The sequence below is a fragment of the Urocitellus parryii genome, chromosome 3, assembly GCF_045843805.1.
Source record: "Urocitellus parryii isolate mUroPar1 chromosome 3, mUroPar1.hap1, whole genome shotgun sequence".
NCBI classification, from domain to species: domain Eukaryota; kingdom Metazoa; phylum Chordata; class Mammalia; order Rodentia; family Sciuridae; genus Urocitellus; species Urocitellus parryii.
Window position 1 is genome coordinate 177431527 of NC_135533.1, and position 12319 is coordinate 177443845.

The 12319-nt window shown below is 35.1% G+C and overlaps 1 pseudogene; it reads left to right on the plus strand.

Annotated features, from left to right (window-relative positions):
- The first annotated feature begins 11387 nt into the window (after positions 1–11387).
- LOC113187875 (small nucleolar RNA U13) lies at positions 11388–11502 on the plus strand (annotated as a pseudogene).
- The last annotated feature ends 817 nt before the right edge of the window (positions 11503–12319 follow it).

Consider the following 12319-nt stretch of genomic DNA (forward strand, 5'->3'; position numbering starts at 1 on the left):
AGATGATAAAACATGGAACTTCAGATCATTCTCAAAGTTAGGAAATAACCGATTGCCAAGTACATACTGAGTTAATGATGTGTGGTGGCTTTTTCAGCGCTCAAGTCTTTGTTGGTGATTGAAAATATAATCATTCCCTCAAGTAAAGCTGTTTTACAAGCCTGCTGTAACTTCTTCTGTATTTGGGGGCCTCAAAAGAGAGAAAAAAAATGATCAAACTGATGAAGAGAGAATGGGGAAATAAATAGAGTAATTATGAGCTAGAGTAACAAATAGCACTTAGGCATATACCAATTATTTCTGCAAAATCCACAATTTATGGAAAGAAATCTCAATGTTTACATATTGATCAGCTTTTATTCGTACCAAAAGAGAATACTTTGTAATAAAGATTTCTCACTGATTTGGAAAAAAAAAAAGTGTATTCCACTAAAGTGTTAGATTACTGCTTCATCTCATCATCTCTTATTTTTACCACCACAACAAAACAGCTTATTTGAAGACAAATATTGTGCTGTATAAATCTGTTCATGAATGAATGAGCCTAAAAAGAGAGAATTGTCCAGGTTCTGTTTACTATTTCGCTATTCATGAGAATGTATTGTTTGAAATGAAAGTGGATTTGGGTAACTCTTGCACCAAAGCGACTGACAAAGATTTATATGGTTTGCCACAATGAGTCGCCTTCTCTGAATGTTGACAGTGACTAATGCTGTCCCTGTCTTAGTGGAAGCATTTTTTTTTTATCTTGTCCATGTTTTATGGAAGGTGATCTTTAGTTTACAGAATCATGGAACCAGAAAATAAACTAAAGAGTACACTTCATCCATTCCCTTCTTATTATGAATGAGAAAACCAAGAGTAAATGTGACACAGTGGACTAATGGCAAAGAATTGTCTAGGAATCATGCTTTGTAATCCCAGATTCAGTATCTTTTCTAATGTACCAAGTGATGAAAGATTGTAACAATTAATTCTACCTCTACAGCAAAAATAAAGGGGGGGGGGCTTATAACACTGATAGGTGTGCTGATTGAAATACAGGACTCAAATTATATGCAAAAGATGGACTTTTTATTTCCAAAATGGGAAAGGATATCCACTCTCAGTTTTCACTTGATTTTTCGCTAAGAGTTATTTCCCTTACATTTGTAATCTCATCCAGATTAGAGTAAAGACGAACCAAGTCAATGATATTTATAAACAAGACTGCGTTCTTGCTAGTTATCCCTAAGTATCACCAAAAGCTGATGCTCTGGAATGTCCATATAAACATCTGGGGCACTTCTGCAGAAGAGAGCTCATTACAGTGTGAGTGTAATTGAAAGAAAACTTTTCTATCCCTCCACCTCAGTTGTCAATTCTGTATAAGATGAAAATAGACTTTTATTCCCAGCACTTTCCCCTTAGGGTGCCGTGGTGAGTCCCTACATTGAATGCCATGTGTTATGGTTTAGATGGTGTCCCCTGAAAGCACACATGTGAGACAATTCGAGAAGGTTTGGAGGAGAAATGATTGGGTTATAGCCTTAGTCTAATCAGTGAGTTAATCCCATCTGGGATTAATTAAAATGGTAGGGTATAGCTGGAGGAGGTGGGAATCGGGGTGTGGCTTTGGTGTATATATTTGTATCTGGAGAGTACACTGTCTTTCTCTGTTTCCCAGTCACCATGAAGTGAGCTGCTTCTTTCCGCCATCCACACTCTGCCATGATGTCCAGCCTCATCTGGAGTCCTGAGAAATGGAGCCCGGCCTTCTCTGGACTAAGACCTTTGAAACCATGAGCCCTTAAATAAATCCTTCCTCCTCTACAATTGTGCTGGTTGGGTCCTTTAGTCACAACAGTGAGAAAGCTGACTAAAACACCATGCAATGGTTCCACGTATTGTAAAGAAAGATGTCATTTCAAAGCACTTGTGTGTCGCTGTAGAGGGCTAAGGGGCTTTGTTGCTGGAAGAGAACCTTATTTACCCCAGACATGGTCTGGTAGTCACAAAACAATGAAGGGAAACTGATGATATTGCACCCACGGAGTGAAGTCTTGCCTCTGCTGGATCAAGAGAAAGTTTTTGAGAAGTATAGTTTCATCTTGGGCAGGGTGTGTGCACGAGGAGGGCATTTACCTCCCGAGTGATAGAGGGTGAAGAGACTTGCCACCCCACATGAATGGGGGTGGCAACCTTGAAGTGGGCCAGGCATTGAGAACCACAGTGCATCCTGGAATGAGCTCATGAAGCCCTTCTTGAGGTTATTTTAGACCAAATAATTCAGGTTTTGGGAAACATGAATTGTGAGTGACAGTATCCATCCTGCCTCCTTCTTGTGAGAGAGATGGGAACCACCAACCCATGATGGATGGAAAAGATGAAGAGTTTTCCAGAAAGAGGGGTATAATTGCAATAGGCAAACATTAAACATTCCTCTTTGAGGAAAAATATATCTAGGAATTAGGGAATATTCACAGGGCAAATCAGTGAAAGGTTTTTTAAGATTTATAGCTTTATCCAAATAGATCAATGGATCTTAGCCATAGGTGATTTTGTTAGTTTGATAGTTTAGGGACCATTTTGAAATGTTTGAAAGGTTTTTTTTTTTTTTTGGTTACAACTTGGGGTAGGCTGCTTCTGGCATATACGAGGTATAGGCCAGAGATATTGCTGAGCATATTACAATGCACAGGACAACCCCTTACCACAAAGGATTATCTAGCCTCAACTGTTAATAATGCCAAGGTTGAGAAATCTTAACTTAGTCTAAGAAAATCCATATTATGTATCCTATACTGACATATGCTGACTGCTGGCGTAGGGATGTGTTTATCTGGTGCTGTGGGAGCACAGAGCAATGACAGATATTTCTAGGCAGTAAGATCAAAATTTGAAGTGGACATAATATTTGAGTTAAATCTTAAGAAATAACTAGGCATTTCCTAGAAAGCCTGGGTGGCATGGAAGGAAAATAAATTCCAGAATAAGGAATGGCATGTGCAGTGGAAGGGTGAGAGAGATGGGTAGGCACGCTGGACATTTCAGGAAATTCCAGAATCGTAAGGAGTAGCGACTTTGTCTTGCAGAAAGTGGCATCCTAGGATGGGACGAGATGATCCTATTTACACTTAAACATAACTATTTTCTTAGAATTATGGATGGGGTGAAAAGCACACTAGGAAATCATGAAATTAACCTAGAGAAGGAAAATGGAAGCCTGAACTATAACATATTGTTTCATAATTTCAAAGAAGATAAAAGGAAGCCTGAAAATGGAATGCTGAGACCTTTGGCCTAAACTTGGGTAGAAGAAAAAGGCTAAAAATAGAAAATAATTGGAAAAACAAAGAGCAAGGAGGCAGAAGGATTGAGAAGAATGGAGTCATTGAAATCAAGATAGGAGAAACGTTTATGAATGAAGCGGTTAATTTGCCTAATGCAGCAGAAAGTGACACTGGGAGGACAGAAAACCTTGATGCTCTCTTACAATCGGAAGGCCAGATGTCATCTTGGCTTGGGTGTTTTAGTTGGATAGTTAACTGAGGCCAATTAAGGAGCAATAAGGAAGCAGTTTTCCAAGGCAGTGAAAGGGAAAGTTTGACCATGAGAGAGAGCAAAATAAAGAGAAGTAACTAGAAGACAATGTGACTCGAAAGGCCAGGGGACAGACCTGAGCACGTTTATATGTTGGTGCCGGGGACTGAACTCAGGGGCACTCGACCACTGAGCCACATCCCCAGCCCTATTTTGTATTTTATTTAGAGGCAGGATCTCATTGAGTTGCTTAGCACCTTGCTTTTGATAAGGCTGTCTTTGAATTTTCGATCCTCCTGTCTCAGCCTCTGGAGCCGCTGGGATTACAGATGAGCACCACTGTGCCCAGATCAGAACAGATTTTAGAAAGGAAAGCATAGAAGGAAAAGAAAAATAATGGAATCTTTAGCACACAAGGAGTGACTGCTCTAGGTGGGGTGGGGGAATAATAATAGAAAATAACAATAGAAAATAAACTATCTTTTATTTTAAGATAGTCTGGAAGAATAAATTTGGTATAAATATAATCTCATCAATTAGACTGTTAATAGGAAGAATGATTGTCACAATGGCAGGAAAACCCAATGGCCAGCCATAAGCTACAGATGCCCACTTACACTCAAGAGTAAGACGGAAAATCTGTCTATGGCAGGCAGGGGAAACCTGTAACAAAGGGAATCTCTTAAAATGTTAGTTAAAAGTATCCTTTCTTGACAGAGACCAGAACACAAGACCTTAAATTATTTAAATAAATTTCTGGTTTCAGTTCCTTCATTTATAAATTCTGGACTATAATTATATTTTTGTGACATCCTGATATGATGACTAAATGTAATACATATAAAAGTGCCTGGCACCTCACAGACACTGCTAAATAACTGTGTTATTGAAAAATAAAAGGGAGAACCAAGGCAGAAATTCAGATATATGTATGGCTATCTTTAGAAATAGTAAAGAATCATCAGAACTTATCGACACCCCAGGAGATTGGCTGAGACTGGTAGAAAGCACCTTTCTGAGCCATGAGGGCATCTGTGGCCTGTGGCTGGCCTTCTGCACAGTGAATCTGCATGGACACCCATTTGTACACTGCACCACAGAGATTTCTGCAGCCTCTGAGGTCACTTCTACTTATTTAAATAGTCCCACCTTACTTCCAGGTAACAATGGTGTCTGGAGCAGAAAAACCTTCCAAATTGCAATAATGTGTCAAAAGGAATATAAGAACTGGAAAATCGCTGTGTTGAAAGTCTGTGTTGTAAGCTAGATAAGGACACTGTAATGGTTAATTGTCAACTTGATTGGATTAAGAGATGCAGAAGATGAAGAGGCCTCTAGGTGTGTCAATGAGGGTGAATCTAGGAAGGATTGGCATGTGGGATAGCCAACTGAAGTGGAGACCCTCCCTAATCATGGGCTGTACTGTGCAATAGGATGGTGGCTTGGATGGAATAAAAAATTGGAAGAACAAGGAAGCAGCAGCAGGTGCAAGCTCAAAGCTTCTTGAACAGGTTCTCAATTGCTGCTGCGATTGCCTGGGAACATCAGACTCCAGCTCCTTCACTCTTCCAAAGCGGACTCTGCCAGTGATTCTCCAGAAGCCTTCAGTCTTGGGACTTGGGTGGCATCATTGATCCCTCTTGTTCCAAGACTTGAGCATCTTGGACTACCACTACTGGTTCCTTCAGGTCTCCAGCCTGCAGACAGCCATTTCAGCTTCTGGTTGTGTAAGCCAATCTAATAAATCCCTTTTTTATAATCATATCTCCTGATGGATACTGTTCCTCTAGAAAACCCTAATACAGACACCTTTCACATGCAGCAATGTCAGATTCGTTTTTCATGGGTGGACCCTATGGATGAAAGACACTCAAGTTTTAACTATTGGGAAACAGATATGATCTTGAAAGAGAAAAAAGGAAAGGAGATCCTGAAAGCACTTTAATAGCACCCTGAAATATAGGATTCCTTCCCCTTGAAGGTCCTACAGAACCTGAAGGCAGCCACAACTTGTGGTCAGCCACTTGGGACCTTGGGATCACCAAGTAGGGAATGGAGTTAGGGGTGCTTAAAGTTGAAAGACTTTTTCAGCCTGTTTCACAAAACACACACACACACACACACACACACACACACACACACACACACACTGAGGCCAGACCATTTCAGATCTCCATTTCAGTTCTGGTCCCTAGCACAATAGCTTTGCCCTACACAAAGAAAGCTATGACCTTGGCTTTTTTTGAAGTCAGAGCAAATCTCCCATCAGGGTGTTTACCATTGAATGGGCAAACACTACATAGCATAAGATATAAGAAAGGATTAGAAAAAAATAACATGTAAACTGTGATAGGATCCAAGAAAAACCTATTCACTCTGTTTTGCAAAGACATAACAGGCCTGATAAAATAGTCATCATTCAAGGATGAATAAACAGGCAAAATAAAACTCATTATGAGGCATGTGAAAAATTTTGTAACTTTGAGAAATGAAAATATAGCACTCAAGAGGCAGAGGAAGAGCATACTTTGAAAAAGATTTACTACAGGAAATGGGAATAAATTTCAAACAGCATATGCTTTGTGATCTAAATAACATTCAAAGACCCCATGAAGCAAGATATAAAAAATGAGATAAGAAAACATTTGAGATGGAGAGAAAACTGGCCAAGAAACTGGGAGAAGAGGATGAACAAAGGAAAAATGTCATAGAACTAAATACAAAACATCAAAATGGAAAATATATTAGGATCAATAAAGCACTTCATTGACACAGCTTATAATCAAATTAGTAATGTATCAGAGGCACTTTTCCAGAATTAAGGAAAGTGAAAATGAGATTTAAAAAAATGAGAAAGGAGATGATAGATTTAGAGGGCAAAGAGTGGAAATCCAACAAGAAGAAAATGAGTGTCTCCAAAGAAGATACCTGAACAAATAGAAAAATAGCAATGATCCTTGAGTGCATAGAAAATAACTTTTCTGGATTAAAGAAGAAAGTGCATATTCAGAGCAAATGGATTTGATATGTATTAGACCAAATACATATAGAAAGAGAACCATTCCTATGGAAGTGCTGCATTTTAATATTGAAAAAGAATCTTGAAGATAGGAGGAAACAAAACAAACAAAAATAATAAACAGGTTAGCAATTAAGGAAAGAAAAATCAGAACCAGAAGTTAACAGAGCATCATCTACAGCCCAAATTGGGGGGAAATTAAGACTTCTGGGTTAGACATGTTGTTATTCACATTTAAAGACAACACAAGAGGCTGAGGTTGTAGAACCTCAGTGGTAGAACACTTGTCTAGCATGTGTGAAGCACTGGCTTCAATCCTCAGCACTACACAAAACTAAATAAATAAGATATAGGTACTGTGTCCATATACAAATATATATATGAATATATGTATACATAAACACACATGAATATATAAATATATACATATATATATATACATATATATATACACATATATACATAAATTCAATATAAAAGCATTCTCCTAAAAAATATCAGAAAGTAAATCAATCAGGTTCTCTTCATCAAAAACAAACAAAAACAGTTTTCCAGACAACCATGAAATAAACCCAGTAAAAACAAAAACAAATCTTCATGAACAAGAAAGAAGGTGTGTTATGAGAGGACTGGCAATAAGCACAGAAATATTGTAATATGAGCTCAAGACTAAATTGTAAATCTACTGTAGCCATAACAGAGTTTGCAAAACTGATGAATAATTCCAAAAAGAGAAGACATAGAACATAAACGATAATGTGTAATAAAATAAAATTGGGGTCTAAATTCCCAGACATTGAGATGTAAATGAAAAGAATGTCGTGTTAATACCTTCATCATACCTGGAGGAAAGTGGTAGACACTGGTTCACCTGGACATGGACAGAGAAAGAGGTGTTGATTTTTGAAAGTTAACTTTTTGCAGAACTAAAAGTTGTATGCATGCTTTTCATTAGAAAAGGAAGAAAAAAGGGAAAAGAAAGCATGCATGATAGAATCAGGAATGAATAGCAAAGGAAATAGCAAAGAAACTGAAACACAATGAAACATGAATCCATCTGAGTAAACACAACACGCAATCCACGACAAATATCAATATCAATATCATAAACATCATATCAAATATAATATGACTTGATAATATTCAATGGAGAAGCTTAGACCACAAACAACAACAGCTGTCTACTTAAGAAATAGCAGCTTAGGAAAATCAGAAGCATCAGATTCCACTAAAATATGTAAGAACTATCTATCTCCCTGAAATGATAGGCAGTCATGTAAAAGAAAGTATACTTTCAAGGTAAAAAGTTAAATGTCTCATAGATGATCTTTTTCTTCCATCGTTGGTAGGAAAATCCCAAATGAAAATGTGTCAGGGTTCAATTTTCAGAGTATATAATATACCATAAAGCAAAAAACTGCCAGAACTAGAAAAAGGAATAGACCAAAATAGATGCAGAACAAGAAAATAAAGTTCTTTTCTGCTCTTGAGAGTTAAATTAGGAAATAAACAAGGAACTAGAGCATCTGGTAATATAATCTATTGAGTTGATTTTAAAATACATGTAGCAATTCAGTTATCTTAAATAGATGATAGAATCACTTTTTAAATATTTGTGAACACTTAAAGTTTTATATACATTAGGTCATAAGAAAACATCAAAACTTTCTTAAAAGCAGTTCTACATAGACTGAAATCCAAAAAAAATTTTTTTTTGATAGGAATGCAATAAATTATTAGTGGAACAACAATAGATTTTTGTTTGTTTGTTTTGTTATTTTTTCCGTGCTCGTGATAGTTACAAAACAAAACAAAATTTTTTTTCTACATGACTCTGGGTCAAATAGGAGATTGAAAAACACCTAGCAAATAACAATAATGAAAGCACTACATATTTAAACCTAGGCTGTTGAGTCAAAGCTATAATCGGGAAAATTTACAAAACAAACTTTTATTGTGTTTAAATAATAAAAGAAACAAGTGAATTAAACCATTAACTTGAGAAACTAAGTAGGAAACAAGACAAGCCTAATTTTTAAAAAAGGAAAAGAAATAATCACAGATGAAAGCAGAAATTAAAATTTAGTACACAAAAAGGAATAGAATATAAATAAATTTTAGAGTGGTTCTTTGGAAAAAAACAATAAATAGAACAAAAAGAATAAAATGTAGAAACCTCTACTTATTCTAATCAAGGAAATAATAAAAGACATAAATTAGGGATATGAAAGGAAGTGACATCTCAGATATGAATACATTTGGAAATCTTGATATAATGAATCATTCTCATTCATATAAAATGCCATTATTAACTGGCAAAGAAACAGAAAACTTTCTTAAGAAGAAATTGAAAAACAAATTTAAAGACTTGCCTGTTTAGAGCATTTAAAGAAAAAAGTATTTCAAATTTAAAGAACAAATAACTTTATCAAATTTTAAAGAACAAATAATTTTCTGACTATTAACTCTTCCAGGGCATTAAAATACATAGGAAAAAATTGCAGTCAAATACTAATGACAAAACCCTAACACACAAAATGGATAGACCTTATATAAAAGGAAAAAGACAAGATAGTCACAAATGTAGAAGCTAAAATCTAAAATGCGATTAAATTTATCTAGGTATTTATGATATAATACAAAGAAACTTTAATAGGCTTTGTGTCAAGAATGCAAAGATAATTCAATATTATGATTAATATGGTATATTTTTCACATCAGTATATCATAGGAAAAAAGTAGAATAGTGATCCCAAAATATACCAAAAATTAATTTGAAAAAAAATATGTAATGTTCATTTCTAGTAATCATACCTAATAACTAGGACCAGAAGAGGAATGAACTCTTCTTTCTCAAGTTGATAGAGAATATTTATCTTGATATAAAATACCCAACAATAAAATTCTAGGAACATTCACTTTTAAAGTACAAATATTATGAGATTATTTAGCATTGTTAGAACAATTTATAATCCACAAAGTAAGATCACACAGAGGAAAAAAAAACAGTTATTGAAGAGGGAGAGGACAAATATCATTTACTTAATATTATGATTGTCTATCCCCAAATCTCAAAAACAGAAGAAAAGCAATTGAAAAACTAATAACCTTAATGAGAGCTTTCACAAGGTGACAAATTCTAAGGCAAACACACAAAACTGAACCAGCTTTATATATAACAACAATAACACGAAGATTTAATTTAAACATTCCATTCATAATGAAATAAATACATTACCTAGGAATATATTTAAGAGGAAATGTTGAAGATCTACAGGAAGAAAACTACAAAAATTTATTATGGATTTCAAAGAAGACATGAGTAAATGGAGAGAAACACTCTACTGTGATCCATTTTGTTTGCTGAGAACTTGTAAGGCTGTCGGTTTTGAATGGGGCCCAGAGCAACGTAATCTAGTACCAGTAATGAACACAGATGCAAAAATCCTAAGCAAAACAAAATCAAATCAAGTTCAGCAGCATATTAAAAGAGTAACACATCTGAATCAAATAGGAATGCAAAGATTAGTAAAACCTCAGGGTAGAAGACTTGTCTGTCTTGTTCTCATTTTGATTCTCTGCATTTATCAGAGTTCCTGGTTCGTAATAGGTGCTCAATAAATATGTATTGAGTGAACAAATATAATGTAATCATTTAATTTATTTTGCTACATTAACTGATTAACGGATAAAATCCACATCACATCTTAATGATGCCAAAAGGTATTTGATAAATTCAACATCAACTTTTTATCAGATTCCAAGAAAGCTGGAAATAGAATGAAATCTTATCTTCTTAAAGTTCTCTATCACAAATTCACAGCTAGTGTTATACTTAGTAATGAAACATAAGAGCAAGCAAAATGAGCCTTCTACCCCCTTGTCTTGTGAAAACTTTACTGAAAGTTTTAGTCAATGAAACAATAAATAAAAACTAAAAAAATAACTGTGAATTGGAGAAGAGACAAAATAGTCATTACTCACAGATGATGCCCTCACTAGAGCCAGAGGATCCTGGCACCCTGGTCTTAGACTTTATTCCTGATTTAGACTCCACTCAATATTGTGAGAAATACATGCTTATTGTTTTAAGTTGCTCACTCTTCAATATTTTGTTTTAGCAACCTGATCAAACTAATACAGATAAAGAGATTGGATCCAAGATCAGCATACACAAATCCATAGCTTTTCTATGTTCTAGCAATAACTAAATAAAACTTTGATAATTATTTATTCACTATTTTAACAAAACAATTAAAATTTCAGGAATAAAATAAATTTGCAAGACATAGATGAAATAATATCATAAAACTTTATAGAAGCCCTGAGTAAATGAAAAGGATACCATGTTCCTGGATTGTTATCACTGACTTATAATTTCTTTATAAATTCATTTAAATTTTACTTGAAATTCCTATACTCAACAATCCACTTTCAAACTTGGGAGAGAAGAGAAATGTCATGACATTTTTTAATAAGAATATGGAAAACAATGTTTGCCATCCAAACATGAAAACAGATTATGATTTACAGTCACTACTAACGTATGATACATGTCAAGAACTAAAAATCATAAATGGACCAAAAAGAAAATGAAATCTAGCTAGATTTCTTTTTGGTCCATTTATGATTTTATGATCACTATTCTACTTTTTTCCTATTCAGTAAAATAAAATTCAATATGAACTTAAAATCCAGATAGTGTCTATTTAAATTTAAACTATAGATATTTTTTTTTTCCTTAACTGTATGTAAGAAAAAAACTCTAAAATTGCCCTTTGAGCTTCCTCACAAGATGGTGATCTCATACTTATGCCACAACAGTTCAGAAATACCAAAGTGAGTGTTCTTTTGTTGGTTCATAAGTGTGATGATTGGGTTTTCACACATAAATGTCATGATTGTGTAAGAGATGATTTCCTCAAAACATGTTTTGCCATTGACTCATTACTTGTTTGATCGGAACTAAGTGGCAAAAAGTGAGTGTCCCAAATGAACAGGGTAGAAGCTGAATGACCTTCCCCTATACCTTAATCTCAGAAGCCAACAGTCACTTCTGCCATACTGTACTGGTCAAACCATCATTAAAATTTGTCCAGAATCAAGGGAAATACATATAGACTTCACTTTTCATTAGGAGGAATGTCAAAGCATCTGAAGATATGTTTTAAAATCACCATGCTCTCTCCTGGTTGATATCGGAAAAGATTTTGGTATAAGAAATTCCCTGGTTTAAATACCATTTTGGTCACTTATTATTTAGATTTCTTGTGAGTATTTAATAAATCAGCACATGTAAGATACATGGCATATGCCAGATTAAATGTTCAGTAAAAATTAAACTTCATGTCTCTAACTAGATGCAAAAGGGTTGTTTACTTGTTTGTAGGAATCATCATGATATTAGCCTTTCCTGGGCTGCTGTGTTACAGAAGGTATTTTCAAGAAATAAACAATAAGTCAGTTCCTCTGATGTGCAAGTGTAGAGTGGCAATAAAGTTCCTGGATCTCCTTCAAATTCTTAGAGAGTACAAAAAGTACAAGTGTTTGCCCAAAACTCTCCACAGAGCATTTCCCAAATGAGCAATGTCTACTTTTCTTCTCTTAGTGTGATCTGGTTGTAAGAATAAAGAAAAAAGAAGTCTGTGTGCGTTGAATATTCCCTCCCCTTTCCCTTTCTAGTCGATGGCATAGTGGGCACTGTGGCATATATCTAGAAAACTCGACATTTGCATAGACACCCCTCTCAGGATTCACCACACAGCACTCTTTGCTCAT